We start from the raw sequence: 19,640 nt of genomic DNA, 5'->3' as shown, positions 1-19,640 counted from the left end.
TATACTGTTTAATAAATAAATTCTTATTATATCCAACGGTCATATACATTGTGATAAAATGTCCACATTTACATATAATTTCACGGCAGTGAGCAGGATACTGGACAACCCAAGTATGTAATTACATAATCACTCACTGTCTGTAACACTGTGTAGTTTAAGAAGGGAATACAAGTATAAGAAACGGAGGACAAGTCTACTAATGTTGTGCTTTAATACAATTGTAATACGTTCGCGAATCTACTCTCTACTACAACCAAAAATTAAACTCTATCTAATTGAATGCAAAGGAGTGTATCAAACCCCTATTTAAATAAACAAATAAAAACATCATAACATATTTATATAGATTTACTACTTACAAAAATCCCTCCAAAATAGATCGCAACCTGGTTCAGGTTCATCTAAAGAAATGATGAGAAAATATGGTCGATATAAGTATCAAGACGGTTGAAATATACAACAATTCAACCATTTCAATACATTAACTGAATTATATTTAAATTGTGCAATTCTGATACTAAAAATACAACATAATTTATTTATTTACGACATCATATTAGAAACTTCTATAATTATCAGTGTTTCTTTACTATGCCTATTGACCGTGCATTATATTATACAAAAACCTTCCTCTCGAATAACCCTCTCTCATATCACTACTACCTCTTAAAAAAACCGTATCAAAATATATTGCGTAATTTTAATTATTAAGCTCTTAGCTTATATACGAGCAGACAGTGGTAAACGACTTTGTTTTATACTATGTAATGATTTAAATACAAATACAAAAATTTGTTTTGTCGTGAAGCAAAATTTACTCTTAAAACATTGAATGCAGTACATTGAATATTTTCATTTTCATTTCGATAGTTTTACACTCGCATGAGTTTCATAGAATTGAATTGAAATCTAAAATTCGAAAGAGATATCGGAACTCGTAGCGTTTCGCAAATCAAGATTTTTGTTTCAATGAATTCGTTAGTTACAGTTTGAAACCAACGGGAAAGAAAACAAAATCAAATAAAATACGTACGTAAGTTTTTAAAACGCTTGAAACTCAATTATCGTGGAAACACCGTATATGTTACCAAATCAAATGAATTTTATTCAATAAAGTATATTTTAGTAAATATACAGTATTATGCAATAAAGTGTTTTTGAATGGTTATGATTTAACAACTACCGTCGTTTCGTAAAACAGCCTCTGGCGTGAAGAATCAGCAAGAAACTCGTATAGACTTTTGTCTATGTTTTTTAAATAAACAGATTTACAATGTTTTTTTTAACAATTATTTTTCCTGACTAACGAGTGCATCAGATGAGCCTATATTCTGACATTATTTCAAAAAGCAGTATTTATGAAAAAGATTTATTTAATAAAATTCCACAGACATTTTTAACTTTGCCGTTTCGTAAAAAAGGCATATTATTCGATACGAGATTTTATAGATGATAAAAAAGCGTGGAATTAATACCTGTTGACTTCCAGACAGGATATATTAATTTAAATAATTGTATTAACTAATATGACTTTGTATTTTTTTTAATGTTGAAAAAGAGTAACTACTGAGTTTCTTGTCGGTTCTTTTCGATAGAATCTACTTTTCGAACCGGAGGTAGCTTCACTTAAGCGTTAAATGACGATTCAAAAGTGCTTGTAAAAGCTTACTTGAATAAATTTTTATTTTGATTTTTGAATAGACAAGTCTACTAGGTGATAGATATCGCTGTATTTTGCTTAGTAAAAATATCGGCGACTTGTTTTTTAAATGATCTTATTAAAGTTAATAAGATTAAAAAATTAAAAAAATAATAATAATAAAATTAAAAAAATAATAATATATAAGTATATATTATTATTTTTTTAATAATAAATATAAGTGCACACAGTGTTATGATCAACACAAGTGCATGTATTGTGTAAATAATAAACAAGCGATGTAGACATATTATATAACTTACATTTAATTGACATCCCGACTTCATTTCATTAATTGTAAAGAATAACTTACGACTAGTTAACTGAAACAAGAAACTCCGCTAGAATACACTAGAATCTACCTTCGATAGTCAGTTTTTATGTATTATAAAATTACATAATCCTGTAAAATAACACAAGTTAATGTCATCGATCAATTACATTTTACTATTATCTACGAGTTATGGATTAAAGTCATTAAAAAAAAAACATTTAAAGTTTTTAAATGTCATAATACAATCGCGTCGAAGTAGCAAGAATGATAACAAAATTTCTCCGTTGAGATGCTCTTCCGGTCTTTGGAAAATAAAACAGGTTTTATCACTACACAATAGGACGGTTATTTTTTCAGAATTTTCTACTACTTTTTTGCTAAGCAAAAATATACCTTAAGAATAATACACAAAGTCCTTACTTATGTTTGATACGCTATTAAAATTAAGTTTCTTATTTCTTCATTGAAGTATTAGACATTCAGTTTTAAATATAGGTACCTAATTATTACTAATTATACTTGTAATATTGAGTAATTCATTCCATAAACACAATTATAAAAAATTCTGTGTGCTTATAATAAAAAATAATTATCTGTTAAATTTTTTAAAGCCCCTTTTAATTACCAATTAGTGCTTTAAATGATTGTTTAAATTTATAATTGAGTATTAATAATTTAGTATATAATACTTTTTTTAAAGAGAAACGGATTATTAAATATGAACATATATTTTCGCCTAAAAAATTGATTTTATGAAATTTAAATATGGAATTAATTCTTTCATTGAATATTTTAAAATATTTCGTTAAACCTAAATTGATTAATTAATTCATTTACGATACATATCACGCTGAAAAGACATCTATTTAAAATGATAATGATATTGCAAATTGTTTTAATATTTTATTTTATGAAAGTGTTACGTGTTATTTAGTATTCTAAATACTTACGATTTAAAAACTAATTAGTTTTGGGAGTGATTAGTTAATCAACGGGGTGACATGGACATATATTTGTCAGTGTATTAAGTCAAAAGAGGTAAGGTTTGTATATCGCACGTAACATTGGCGAAAGAATCTGTGCCCTCTCGGCACAAACAAAAGCCATAAAAAAAGTTTTGCTTAATGAAACACCGTATACGAGTAAACAAAGTTTATAAGTAAGGTAGTTAATCTGTAACAAGTCCTGTCTTTCAAATGTTTTTTCAACTTATGGCATTTTAGTCTTGAGAAACTTCATGTCAACTTAACTTCTTGTATTAATTAAAACGATACGTTTACGATTTGTTATTCAACAGTTGTAATTTATTCATAAAAAATCCTAAATTTAATTATTAACGAATGTATACATTCTTTCTGTGAACTGTAAAGGTTGAAAATAAACGTGAGTGAACTGTAAAGGTTGAAAATAAAGACGTTAAGAAGCCGGGGTCGCTAGGTTTATGATATACTTCTAATTGATTTTGATCACGACGACCGATCTCAAAGGACACTATCTAACTGTATGGGACGTATTATAATGCACAATGTGTGTGTCCAAACACAAGCACACTCTCGTAATCCGGTGGGATGACAAATCAGCTAGATTTATAGCGGAAATAGTTCTGGTACAGCTGTACATAAACCTACGGAGGCATGGTAACAGCGCAATTCAGGTCTGACGCCGAAAATTTATTGTCAAAAAAACTCAATAATTACAGGCCCGGTGGTTAAACCTAGAGCCTTGTAATGTGTAGCTTTATATGATAGTTACTAGACAACAATAACAGCCAGCCAACAGCCTGTAAATTCCCACTGCTGGTCTAAAGGCCTCCCCTCCTTTTGAGGAGAAAATTTGGAACATATTCCACCACGCTGTTCCAATGCGGGTAGGTAGAAAGTTACTAGACAAATAGGCAAATCGTTATTGAATAACAATTAATTAATAACCCTAAAAAACTTTTATGAAGAATAAACATCTTTATCTTCCCTTAAATAATACGATTCAAATATAATATTGAAATAACTACAACTGTAAAACGAATTAAATCCTCAGTGCTTTTCTGTATTTTCCATGCAATCCCAGGCGTCTGATTCCAGCTGGGCTCTAGTCTGCAGCTAATTAAATTAATCTCTCAAAAGAAATTATCTTCATTTTCAACGCAACAAATTTCTCTCCATAGCATTTTCACGACGTATTAAACCATTACCGCTTTGGGACAAGTTATAAGCGTACAAATGTTTTGATAACTATACGATGTTACATGTATAATCAAATTAGTTTGAGCTAGTTTCCCCTTAGCGCACAAGTGAGGGAGCAGATTTTAGGGAAACTGTCATTTCTGACTAAATCCAAAAATAAAGATACTTACTTTCACTCATATATAATGTTGATTACATGTATGTGTCAAAGCTTTAATTTAAATTTATGTTGACTGTCAAACTGGAAGCAAAGACAAGGTCGCCACTATAGTCCAGGAATTTTAGCACCAAAAATCGGTCCGCTCTGCATAAAATCCTTCTACGTGATTTGTTGATTGGATTATGTCGGGGGGTGCCCCTCAAGTATAAAACCGAGTTTCTGTCGCCCGAAACCGCGAGCGTTAGCCGCCATCTTGGAAAACTTTTTTTTTTTTCTCGTTTTTTTGCATATATCTCGGAAACGGCAAGTTTTACGTTAAAAACAAAAGAAATCTTTTTTGTAGAGAACAAAATTTCCCACCTTTTTAATACCAAACTTTTCCCCCTATTGTTGATATTTACCGGAAAGTGTTAAGTGTGTTTATGACATACTTGAGGCGGGAGAACCAACCGGGTGCGCTGTTACATTTGATCGAACAAATTCGCTGCTTATTGTAATTTAATATTGAAAATATATAAGTGTGGTTAACGGTTAGATTGTTATTTCGGCATCACAATGTCTGATAACGAGAGAGTGTTCACTTGTTTGGTTTGAATTATAACAAAATTATAGGAAGAAGAACTATTGGTTTCTTGGTAGTAGGGCTTTGTGCAAGCCCGTCTGGGTAGGTACAAGCCACTCATCAGTTATTCTACTAACAAATAACAGTACTCAGTATTATTGTGTTCCGGTTTGAAGAGTGAGTGAGCTAGCGTAACTACAGGCATAAGGGACATAACATCTTAGTTCCCAAGGTTGGCACATTGACGATTTAAGGAATAGTCCATATTTCTTACAGTGTCATTGTCTATGGGTGATGGTGACCACTTACCATCAGGTGGCCCAAATGTTCGTCCGCCAACTTATACCATAAAAAAAGATAAATATAATCAGGAGGCATTAACGCGGTTGAAAACGCGCGAATCAGCTGCTTCTATAAATTATGATTTGCAATGATTTATTTATTTTTTAATCATGAAATGAAATCATAGCAAATATTGCATTCAAAATTCTATATTTAATTTTATTTATGATGATTTTCTTATAACTTAAACTACTTCTCGATAGATAGTAGTGTTAGTTACATTTCAGTGAGGACGGAATTGAACTCGACTAAATTAAAAGCATATTTTTCAACAAAACAACATTCGTTCTAATTAAAAAATCATAAATTTTTTTGCACCTAATTGAAATGTTTGCTGACAATTATGTTTACGTTTCATTTAGTCATCGATATTAAAAGTATGGAATAAAAACATATCCATGCTTATGAATTGCTTAAAACGAAAGTCTCAAATTTATTACTTTCTAGAGCATTCCTTTATTTTTTCAAAAATTGCTTAATATAGTTATTCTAAATAATTACTGTCTTTACGATTTTAAGGGTCCCGTCCCGTTTTAAGAGTGAGTAAGGTAGGTATTACTTGGTGGTAGGGCTTTGTGCAAGCTCGCCTGGGTAGATACCACCCACTCATCAGTTATTCTTCCGCCAAATAACAGTACTCCGTATTGTTGTATTCCGATTTGAAGGGCGAGTGAGCCAGTGTAACTACAGGCACAAGGGACATAACATCTTAGTTCTCAAGGTTGGTGACACATTGACGATGTAAAGAATAGTTAATATTTTAGCATCATTGTCTATGGGTGATGGTTACCATCAGGTGGCCCATATGCTCGTCAACCTAATCCATAAAAAAAAAATACAACAATGGACATATAACTTACAAACGTAGATGGCGCATTGGACATGTCTTGTCATAATCATTTTTTTACGGCACCGAAGTGGATATTTTTGCAGGTAAGCACTGTCGTATCTTACCATCGTATCGTATCGTAAGCGAATGTAATTAAATTTAGGAGAAAATATATGAATGAACTATTTTAAATCTCTTCTTTTAATGCACTTAATTTTAAATAATATATTTTTATAATTGGACATTAGATGAAGATTTATTGACATAGATATATGTGATTATGTAAAAAGAGATTTTTTTTGCCAATATGACAACATTTGACAATATTATAACTTAAGGTCGATCAGTACAATGACTTCGATAGACTTTCCCGCTAGGCCTTCCACTTTGAAGTTTAGATCAAAGCTGTCTCTTAAAATATTGGGAAATTTATAGAAAATTATTGGAAACATTTATATATACGATATTTAATAATATAAACGAGTATTACTTACATATGTATTTTCGTCATGTTATTAAATCTTTTATATTTAGAATCATAATTACTTGTCAATATATTGTATCCCTTGTTAGCCTAAATACAAAAAGGATCTAAAGATTTTTTTTACTGAAGGTTAATCAAACAAAGTATTTAGACATTGCAGCGTGATTTTACTATTATATTATGATTCTAAAATAAAAATAGCTTACTCACACCTTATTACATCAGCTATCTGTCAGTGAAAGTACTGTCAAAATTAGTCCAGCCGTTCCAAAGATAAAAATGTTATTTTGGTACATGTACCGTAAGCGAAAAACGGTTATTTAAGTATAACAAACATACACTTCAATTCTATTTTATGTATATAGATAGATATTTGGAATCCAAGATCTGTATAATTTCAGTCAACCTAATCCAGCTTGTATTTGAATATTCGATACCAATTTTCATTTTACTACAACGATATTCTCTGACAACTGACAAGTGATAATAATGAACAAACATAATTTCTACGGATTGATTTCTATGTATAATGAATTTCTATGAACTCCCTGAAAGTAAAGTTCCATAATTACCTATTCTGATGTAAAGTAAAGTAAAATAACAGCCTGTAAATTTCTCACTACTGGGATAAGGCCTCCTCTTCCTTCAAGGAGAGGGTTTAGCACATATTCCACCACGCTGTTCCAATGCGGGTTGGTGGAATGCACATGTGGCAGAATTTCCATGAAATTAGACACATGCAGGTTTCCTCAAGATTTTTGACGCTGAGCACGAGATGAATTATAAAGACAAATTAAGCACATTAAAACAGCGGTGCTTGCTGGGGTTTGAACCTGCATTCATCGATTAAGATGCACGCGTTCTAACCACTCGGCCATCTAGACCCTTAGTGACAAGTCACTAGACAAATATGTATATAGCAAATATAATTTGGTACGTGGGAATTTACAGTGGGAATTTACAGGCTGTTGTTGTTGTCGTTGTTGTTGACTTGTCACTTCATTCGAATTAAATTCACAACTCAAGTGTGTGTGTGTAGTCCACACATTCATAAGTATTACATTTATAAAGTTGCCGCTAACCAAATAAATGAATAACGATACTAAATAAAATACTGACTTAAAACTATTTTAATATTAGTAATTTACTTAATCTAAAGTAATTTCAATGTCCATCATACATACTAAGCGTATAAACATCAGATGAAATGAGAATCATCATTACCAAAAATTCTGGTTGAATCTTCATATGTTAATCAACCATATATCAGACTAATATAAATTAAATCCTACCTACAATTTCGTAGGCCATAATTTTTTTATAAATTATCTTAGTAATTAACATATGACTGACTTGAATGAAACATAAGAAAATATTTAGTTAAACGCTGAACTTAATTCTGGAATTTTCTAATTGTTTTACAGATTTTAAACTTTACTCGAATATCTATAGTACTTGTTTTTAGTTGTTCCCTTAGGGATCAAAATGATGGTAAAGATAAAGAAAATGACAATCCTTTACAATAAAAGATTTGGCTAATGAAGATCACGCCCTTAAGCCAACGAGCGCAAATGAGTTACTCCCTTTGGGAGCTCGTTTCGTTAAAAGTACCTACTTCAGCTGAGATCAGTGGATGTAAAAGTAATAATATAGTTTAATACAGAGGACATCTTAAAATAAAGTGTCAAGATTTTTTAAAATTTAATATAACCCAGGGTTCGAATACACTACTCGGAACATCCAACATTATAAAAAAAATCAACGAGACAGTTATGATGAATTTGACGACCTCCGTGTTCGAGTATCCGTAGTAAGTTCGAGTTCCGGGTTCGATTCCCGGCCGATTCAGTTTAGAAAAGGTTCATTAGTTTTCTATGTTGTATTGGGTATGGGTGTTTGTGATACCGTCGTTACTTCTGATTTTCCATAACACAAGTGCTTTAGCTACTTACATTAAGATTAGAGTAACGTGTGTGATGTTTTCCAATATTTATGTACTTATTACAATGGAATAATTATGTAGAAATAAAAAGTATCGATGAATGGAATTAGAGCTGTAATCCTACTGAGTGTTAATTTAAATCCGTTGCAGTTAAAAAAAACCTTTTTCAAAGATAAATCCCATTGGACTTATGAAAACTAAAACACAAATATTATAAATTTAAAATTGTTATTGGACAAATAAAAACATCATTTATTCAGTATGAATCCTACAAAATTAGGTATACGCATGGACACGAATAATTGCTTGAATAAATAGCTATTTTAAACAAAGCAAGGGTTATCATGGGGATCAATATGTAAATTAAGATAAATATGGAACGAAGAGGGACTTATTTGTATTTCGTAAGGACGTCTCGGATTAGAGGTATTCTGTAGCATCAAAATTACGTATAAATTTTAACTAGAATTAATATACTTGAACGTATCTTAATTTTTGATATTTACCTAAATTTTAATGAACATACATAAATATTAACGTGTATTTTACAAGTTTTGTCTATGTAACTTGAATACATGGTACTATGGTTAAGATAATAAGTCTATTCCTTTGATCATACGATATAATTCTAATAAATGAAAACTATATGCAAATAAATAAATACTTAACAGCGATCTTATTGCAGGTATGTTAGTCTACCGCGAAACAGCTTTGCGATTTATTATTGTTTCAGTGTCAAAGGAAAATGAGTTAGTACTGTGTCACAATAAAATATAACATTTTAGATTCCATACTCGAAAGCGCATTAGCGGTTAATAATCTTTGTGATGATTTACTATTACATGTTCCATTGGCTTAGCTGTTAAATGAATTGAATTTACAAATACAATCAATTTTAGTATAAGATCTTAATATATTAGTTATAACGATAAACTACCAAATAACATACAAATTTGTTAAATTTCATTGCAAGCCGGCTTAAATCTCAGTCCATCTACGCTTGCTACCATTTGGAAAAACAAATAAGCAATTACACAAGAAGAAATGTAGGGAATATCTACTAAAAATCTAGTATTTAGAAATCGAAAACTTAGATCACAACAGCATTTAACAATGAGCACCAATATATTGTAGTTACCCAACTATTTTGGTAACAATCGCTTAAGCCAATTCGGAGTAGTTTTCCGAGTAACCGGACATTACCCACTTCAAATTATCAGCTAATTTACTTAGACAATTCAATCCCCGTCATAACATTATCGATATTAAGATTAAAGGAGAGGCGTGAGATATCGATAAGAATCTAACGACTGGATTAATTACGTGTAGCCTAAATGAATGGATACTTAACAAAGGACATTTTGAATGTCGATGAAACCGAACTATTTCAAGATGACGCTTGAGTAGATTAAATTTCAAACTATAAAAGTATATCATCAGGATCAGATCAGGATGGAAAAGAGAAATATATTGATTGAATGCAATAACAATGTCAGCCGCATAATGAGCAAATAATAATAAGTGTGTAAAAGCTGAGATTTTTGAAGAGTGAAAAAAAAATGCTGATATAAGGGGATGAAGAATCTAACTTCTAGTAGACGATTGTCCTGCTTACCCTTTAACAATCAACTATGAAACAAAAAGGGCATTTTACCAAAAATCCATTAAAAATATTGATCTGGCATAATATGTGTTTAGTGTCATTTAATTCATGAAAAAATACACAAACATACGGGCTATAATTCGCGGTAATCGGTCAAAGAATCTAGAAGGAGTCTTATAATCTCAAACAGATATACCAACATAATTTTTTATATATAAGCTAGCATAATGATGGACTAGGAGACGAATAAATTGCATCGCATCGTATTACATAGCAGCACTGATTGCATAAGCAAGTATATACTTACATAAGCACAGAATATCTGAAATAGCATTTGAAAGTCAAGATAATTTTACATCAACAGTACAGAGATAAACTAATTTTGACTCGACTACGGAGACTGCGACTTTAGCAGGCTATGTACATATGTACGTACACGTGTCCTTGCATATTTTCTTAACTATCCATTATAACGTGATATTTGACAATGAGGTACGCTTTCCATGGTTACAAGAATATTACAATTTAATAGTTAAATTCATTATAATTTATTAAGTAAATAATTGGTTTTATATTATAACGTACAATTCACTTATTGATTGGAATTTAAATTATGCCAAGTATCGCTGAGTTTAGTGCACACTTCGCACTCTATCTCAAAAATTAATTGGATAAATAACGTTATAAGCAAAAACTGTAGGAATCGATTCGATCTTTATAATGAATGCTTATCGACACAACTTTATACTAAAGTAAAGTAAAGTAACAGCCTGTACATTTCCCACTGCTAAGATAAAGCCTCCTCTTCCATTAAGGAGAGGGTTTGGAACATATTCCACCACGCTGTTCCAATGCGAGTTGGTGGAATGAACATGTGACAGAAATTCGATGAAATTAGACACATGCAGATTTCCTCACGATGTTTTCCTTCACCGCCGAGCACGAGATGAATTATAAACACAAATTAAGCACATTTATATAGTGGTACTTGCATGGGTTTGAACCCGCAATCATCGGTTTAGATTCACGCGTTCTAACCACTGGGCCATCTCAGCTCAATTTATACTACGCTAACTCGAATTTTAGTGAAATTCGTTTTCTTATGCCAAGTTGCTTACAATGTGTTACTTTATACGTATTAAAAAATCGTGAAAATATATACAAAATTGCTGAAGTTAAAAATTTTATAAAACGTTCGTAAAAGGCAATTTTTGAAATCAATCGATTTATATTACGCTAACAATTATTATTAGTGAAGTGTGCGCACACTCTCAAGTTAGCGCATTATAAATTGTTGGTATCGATATATAATTTAACTTTCATGGGCAGAGTAATTTCCAGAAAATCAAATTTTGTAACTTTTGACCTTGAATATCTTAAGACGCAGACGCGAGATTTTATGGAACTTTTGAGACAACTTTAAAAACAGAAGAACAAAGGTATTTCCAAAAGTTCAACTTCTTATCTTATCATCCTCGGAATTCCGGACTTGATTCTCATTTTCAGAAAACTTGACTGGACTAAATTGATATAATAAAATAATTTTAAAACATCAATTAGTAATATAGCTAAGTAGATAAATATAGTAAGTTCACCGCAGCAGAAGGGTTGCTTATACAATTACAGACTAAAACATTAGCATAGGACTCTAATTAACTCGCTGCACCGACTTGTTACATTTGCATTCGCACATTATTCTGAACCCTGTGGCGTAATTAAGCCCTTACCGCATGTCTGCATTAGTTCATTGGGGCGTAGTTTCTTGTAAGATAACGTAAAAAACGACTTCGACGTTTTATACTACGTTCTTTTAAGTGTTATCAAAGCTACTTACACACGAATTTATTAATCGTTAAGGTCTTAATTATATACAAATAAAAAATTAATAATATTAATCAACAATTTATTGGTAGTTTGTATAGTTTCCACTACGGTAACATTCTAGTATCATAACAGGATATCCCGTCATACTCTCAGACACCTTCATTGATGACGTCTATACAGACCCCTCTTTCCCATTGGGCACTTTGGGCAAGTGCCTATGGCCCCACGATCAAGTAAAGTAAAATAAAGTAAAGTAGGGGGCCTCCTTAGATCAAGTAAATAAGTGTAATACAAATATGTGATTGTTAAAAAAAATCTAGAACCTTGTTTATCTAGTCATATCCCTAGTATGCCTAGAGCCTCCAATAGGATAAAGACTGCTCAGCGTGTATGATGTGACGTCATTATTATTGACAGTGTAACAATTAATATATACTTATTGCAATTAACTTAAATCATTACTATTATGTTTTAGTTAATAAAATTTGGGCTCACACGCTTTGATTTGTTGTTTTCAATTCTAGTAAGATTTGTTGTTCAACAAGAAAATCTATCAAAAGCAAATAAATTAAAAAAGAAACATACGAACAAAAATATGGTATTTATCAATTTAGTAAAGTCTGTTCAATCGATTCAAATCTGTTTGATTTGAATCGATTGATCGAGTGTCTAATTGCCCGAAAATTGTCATAGCAATACAATAGATCCATTCACATTATATTATTATGTAATATATTGATTTATCTCTAATTATTAACAAAATAAGTGTCAGGAATACTTACAAAGGGAACTGTCAATAGCAATAGCGTACTCTTGTGAAGATAACAAATAACTGTCGTTTTATAAAAGAAACCCTTGTTGTAAGAGTCTATTGTGATATAATTATCGTATTTCTTTTGTCATTTATGTCCTTATTCTGTACCCAAATGAGTAGGCTTCGTTAGAGATGTGAGGGCTTTGTGCAAGCCCGTCTGGGTAGGTACCACCCACTTATCAGTTATTCTACCGCCTAATAACAGTACTCAGTATTGTTGTGTTCCGGTTTGAAGGGTGAGTGAGCCAGTGTAACTACAGGCACAAGGGACATAACATCTTAGTTCCAAGGTTGGTGGCACACTGGCGATGTAAGGAATAGTTAATATTTCTTACAACTTCATTGTCTATGGATGACGGTGACCACTTAACATCAGGTGGCCCGTATGCTCATCTGCCAAGCGATACCATAAAAAAGAGAGAATATATATCAACTACGCCTTACTTGGTACGAATATTAAAAAATATATTTACATTTACTTAAACATCATTTTTCTAATTTTGATCCCATTTCTGCGGGTTCAATTTAAATATTATATTAATATATAATCTTTCTATCTATCTGTCCGTTTGTTAGGCTTTTACGGCAAAACAAGTCAAACGAATTTGACGATATTTGATTAAATTTATAACCAGTATGTAGTAGATTTGTAACTGTTAGTATATTTATACTGTTATATGTCGGGGTTGATGTAACTAACTTTCTGAAGTCGAAAACTTTCTATTATAAGTTTATCTTTACTTTTCGTGTTCATACAATGTTTGTAACAATATCTTTCTGTCGATTTGAATTTATTATAATATAAATAACGTAATCAGAAAACTTGTTTAAAAAGTCACATCGAAAGATCAAGGGTTTGGATACCAAGTCAGGTCAGTCGTATATTTAAAAAAAAAGTTGAAGCGACTTGTCAACCAGTAAATGTACCACTTTTGGGATAAAGATTACTTTCCCCTAGTTTCGGAAATTATTCCACCATGCCGTGAAATGCAGGTTGGTGGATATCCACCATATACATAATGCCGATATTCATTGAAATTAGACACGTGCATGTTTTCTCACGAAATGACCACAGAATAAATCATAAACAATATTATTTTTCAACAATTCAGTATCCAAGATATATAAATTGACAAAACACTCATACAGCGCGAGTAACACACCTATTTATAACACATAATGTGATTATGTATCTTAATAATCCTATATACTAATACTGTAACCCGATTTTGGTCCCATCCATTATGAGACGATAGCTGCACATAAAAATCTGTTGTGGTCTCATTTTGAAGACGACCAGTAGATATGAAGAAAGGTGAAAATGGGTTCTTGATTTCTATATACAAAACTGATACAACTTAACAAAGAATTAATTTAAAATTAATTTTAGCGGAAAAAAGATACATAAATCATAAAAAAATCTTTTGAATAAACGCGCAATTTCGCGGTAGACCCACTAGTCACACTAAAAATTATTTAATGACGACGATTATCATCGCAACATAGCCTAATCACTGTGAAAATGAAAAATTAAAACATGTGTTTATTTACCCACACATCTATAAACTATAATATGCCCTGCGTCCTTCCTTTATTGTTGACAACATCCTAATATACATATATATAATTGCGAAAGTTTTTGAGGATGTCTGTATACATGTATACTTCTTCCTTACTCTTTCATGTAAAATTTTTTGTAATTTAACAATAATATGGGTTATACGTCAGAATAACACATAGGTTACAATTTATAATGATTTGATATAACTTGGTCATAATATAATGATACATATCAAGTAACCGTGCGAAGCCGGGGAGGGTCGCTAGTCATTCATAAAATTATATTCAACACGTAAAAACTCGATTGATTTTATCTCAAGGCTTCCAACTTAAATCACGTTAACTACCTACTAATTCTTATCGCATAAAAATACACGACTTAAACTTCACATAACAATAACACAAATATGCAACAATATTGTTCTTAAAAGCAAAACATAAATATATTCATAATTTCGGACCCTCTATATAAACTTAACCTTAGAAAACAGGAACTCGATCAAAGGAAATATCAAAATAACAAGCCAAGCGAAATTGTATCATATCCGGTTAGCACTGGATGTATCCTGTTGTTTGAACTGTAATCATGCCAGCGACATTTACACTTCTATTGTAGATATTGTAACTCTAATAAGAGCAAGCCTGACAGCGTATATATTTATAACTAGTTGTAAAAGGCAGCTAAACGAAAAGAATAATACTTGCGTATTTATAACATAGAATTCACGGTCCTAAAAATAGATCAGAATAATAGGAAGTGAGGATAAAACGTAAACTCTATCAACAATAGCCTGTAAATTTCCCACAGCTTTGGGTTACGGGTCATATTCAACCACGCTGTTCCAATGCGGGTTGGTGAAATACAATTGTGGCAGAATTTCTATGAAATCAGTAACATGCAGGTTTCAAGATTAAGCACATGAACAAACTATCTTCATATATTTCATCTAAATCAGTACAGCGTTTTAAGCGTGAGGAGAACATTCTGTTACTAGAAGTAGTTACTTTCGCATTCACAATTTGGTATTATTCGCCATTTATGAGATTGAATATTATCTATAAAATATTTCAATAATCGACCTACATTTTATTCCACGACCTCCGTGGTCGAGTGGTGTGTAGACCGGTTTTCATGGGTACGCGACTCCGAGGTTCCGAGTTCGATTCCCGGACGGGTCGATGTAGCAAAATTCATTAGTTTTCTATGTTGTCTTGGATCGGGGTGTTTGTGGTACCGTCTTTACTTCTGATTTTCCATAACACAAGTGCTTTAGCTACTTACATTGGGATCAGAGTAATATATGTGATGTTGTCCAAAATTTATTATTATTAAAATAACTACTAATCTATATTGTGATCATAAATTGCCAGTACAAATATAGACATTCAACAATTTACTTCCCCTTAAAATTGAAATTTATAAAAAGTATTTCTAATCTAGGATGATCTTATCCAACAGCTGTTGGTCCTCGTGTAGACACGGCATTATTGCAAAAGACTTTTTTTCTTAGAATTGAGCTGATTATTTGATAAATATAAGAAATGTTAACTCTGAAACAAACTGTTCTTCAGATAATTGAATTTCCTTTGTAATGTTACAAACATTTTTATAACCTAACTTTGTTTAATGTTAGACTTCATTCTGCCTAATTTGATTTATATAACTCATTCCATAATGTACAATACAAAGAAATGTTATTTAATTATTATTATATTAATCTATTCAAGTGACTTTATTTTATTTTTCAATGTTATTTTACAGTTGTTGAAATGTAAATTTATCGTATAGTGCTAGTATCCGAATTATTTAACAAAGGGAGGAATAAAAATATTGCTTTTGTTTACAGTGTTCTATTTTTGAAAAATAAAATGTACGCTCAGACTAACATTACGTGTTCTTTTTTTAAAAATCATTTGCAATATTTAAGCAACGGAATGCGGCATTTATGTCCAATAACTTTAAATGTGCTAGTGTAAGCATATCCTATAATCTGAGATAAGATGATAGTCGTAAACAACCCGAAGTCCATCCAACTTCCTTCACTGACGTCGTGTGACATGTCGATATTAACAAAGTTTTACAAACTTGGCCTTTATTAAGTTAATTAGTGATGCTACATTATTTTATCGAAATTATATTATTATGGATGAATGATTTTTTATAATATTGTCACTTTAGTAGCGGCTTTTTAAGCTTGTGTTTATATAATCAATATTGCTACAGTCGAGCTTATATAGTGTATAAAGCATAGCAGATTCTATAACATTATTAATTCCGTATCTATATAAAATAAAACAACATAAGATTAATAATTTAAAAGTGAAAATAGATCTTATTCCAGACGTTTACGGGCTACTTTGCTTTATTATTGTCTAGCCATGCCTAAGACTTCGTGAGCGTTTTAATGAAACATAATAATATATGTATATTGTTGTAGTCTAAGTTACTCCTTATTACATCAGCTATGTGCCATTAGAAGTCCCTTCACTATCGGTCCAGCCGTTCCAGAGACTAACCGGAACAAACTTACAGACAGACAGAGATACAAATACTGTAAAAATATATTTTACTAGAAGTACCGTGTAATTATTTAATAAAAGTAGTTATTTTAATATTACAAACAGACAGTCCAGTTTTATATATGTATGGTCAGTGATGTCACTGTTAGATTTCGACTAAAGCGGCCATCTTCAACTAAGACTAGACAACAGGAACACAGGTGCACTCTTGTAATCCGATGAGCCGACAGTCCAAACAACCGGTGAGTTCCCGCATAAATGGCATTTCGAGGAAAATAACACGAATAATTTAAAAAGTGACTGACTGGCTGAGAATTATTTGACGGACGAACCTACTTACTTTAATCCTATTATCTTCTTGTAATCTGGATGACTTAAATATATATAAGAATACATTAACAATATGTATATTTCGCATAAAATATAAGGAGAAGCATGTCCAAGCCCGTTTTTAAAAATATGACGTCAGCTATGTTGACGTCATATTCAACGAATGTCAGGGTTTCGATCTTTAACGACACGTGTTTTTCTTAAATTCGTGGTTTCGATCCGACATATAGAACCCGTAACATTCACTGATATATTTATAAATAAATAAATAAAATATGAGACAACATCACATTCATTACTCTGATCCAATGTAAGTAGCTTAAGCACTTGTGTTATGGAAATCAGAAGTAACGACGGTACCACAAACACCCAGACCCAAGACAACGTAGAAAACTAATGGTAATCTACATCGACTCGGTCGAGAATCGAACCCGGGACCTCAGAGTGGCGTACACATGAACACCGGTGTACACACCACTCGACCATGGAGGTCGTCAAGTATTTGTATACCAATTAAATACACAAAAAACAACAACAGTAGCCTGTAAATTTCCTACTGCTGGTGGGAAATTTACAGGCCTCCTCTCCATTTTGGGGAGAATACATTTACAATTATACATATACTGTTCCGATGCGGGTTGGTGGAAACACAGGTGACAGAATTTCTATGAAATTAGACACATGCGAGTTTCCTCACGATGTTTTCCATCATCGCCGAGCACAAGATGAATTATAAACAAAAATTAAACACATGAATATTCAGTGATGCTTGCCCGGGTTTGAACACGCAATCATCGGTTAAGATGCACGCGTTCTAACCACTGGGCATTCACAAATAACACGTGAAACTAATTTTTATTTTTTTATATTAATTAAACATCGGACTCAACTGTATCTTCTGCATACTTACGAGGAATTATGTTTCTGTTATTTACATATATAAGATTTTTAGAACCAGAAGTAGGAAGTAGGCTATCCTCTAAAACAATTATCTTTATTTTACAATAACAATCAACCTACCACAAAAGAAAACCATTTAGTAAACAACACAAATAACCATCAATAATCCATATTACACAGATTTAATAATCATAATGGCGATCCCAATGTGTCAGCCGCAAATCTGCCGCCTTTTGTTTTTAAAGGGAAGTTGTGTGACTTGACGCAGATGTTGCTTGTTTATTCCAACAATATATTATAATTGACTCGCATTAAACCAAGAACTATGCACTTCAAATTATACTAAAATGGTTCCATTCAACGGCTAATTAACATATGTCATTGAATCGCCTTAAATTGTAAAATAACAAAAGTATTGTAATTTAATACACAATACTTCGTATTTTATACAACATAACATAAAAAAAATCAATTAATTTTTAATAGCATTCATAATACTTTTCTCTCTGTTATCTCCTCTTTTTTTAATATTCATCTCCCAAAAAGTTTTACCTTAAAACATCTGAATCAGTAAATTATGCATTAGATTAAACACACTAAACATTCAAGTTATAAAATGAAAAAAAATATAACATTATTTTAAAGTTTTTAATTCATTGTGAAATCCTGTTCTAGATTTATACTTAACAAGAAACCTCTATAAAGAAGTATGTATAAAGTTGATTTAAATCTGAAATCTTAAGTACTTTAGAGATGCACTTTGAGTCGCCTTTAACAATATTTCAGTCTTCTATTGACTTTAGTAAAAGGCCATACAAATCTCCTTGTCTAAGCGACTTGGACTTGAGCGGCTTTAAAAGTCACGTCTTTCAATGTTTATATTCGATTGTTGTTTTATCAATTTAAAGTTTATTTTTTTATTTTATACTTCCAATGTATGTTCATTGTATATAAAAATAGAATAGAAAGCCTTTTATTTCTCGCATAGAATTAATTAAGATTTACACTTCATTAAATTTTAATTATAATATTAGTTAAATTTATAATGGTAATTTAGATTTTTTTCTAAATGTATATATAATTAATTTAATATAAATTATAATAAATAATAAAATCTTAATTAGACTTATCCATTTGTCTCTATCTTTGGCGATTGTCTTCCAGTTTTCACCAGCTGTTATATATTATTATATTTATATTATATATATATATAAATTATATAATCTTATATAATTTATCACGTGCTCATCGGTGAAGGAAAACTTCCTGAGAAATCCTACTTATAAAAATCTAACTCATGTTTACTAAATGCTCTCTACCATAATAAAAGGAAGCCTAACTGTTGACTTGCACATGTCTCCTACCAGTAAATATGTCATATACATAAATCATATACACTATGAAGGTTTTGTATGGAATCATGCAAAATATGCATTAAATATCATGTGAATTCCCAGTCGCATTCTCTAATATGTCACACGACAAACTTCAACGAAACAAAGAAAAAGTCGATACGCGTTTCCTACTTGAGAACCGTAGATTAAATGTCAAGAATGTAAGTCCCGAAGTTTCAAAGCCACTTGGCAATTGCAGGCGACAATTTAATACTTTGAT

The sequence above is a fragment of the Vanessa cardui genome, chromosome 23, assembly GCF_905220365.1.
Source record: "Vanessa cardui chromosome 23, ilVanCard2.1, whole genome shotgun sequence".
Lineage (NCBI taxonomy): Eukaryota > Metazoa > Arthropoda > Insecta > Lepidoptera > Nymphalidae > Vanessa > Vanessa cardui.
The sequence above is the reverse complement of the archived record's forward strand: the minus strand, read 5'-3'. Positions refer to the sequence as shown.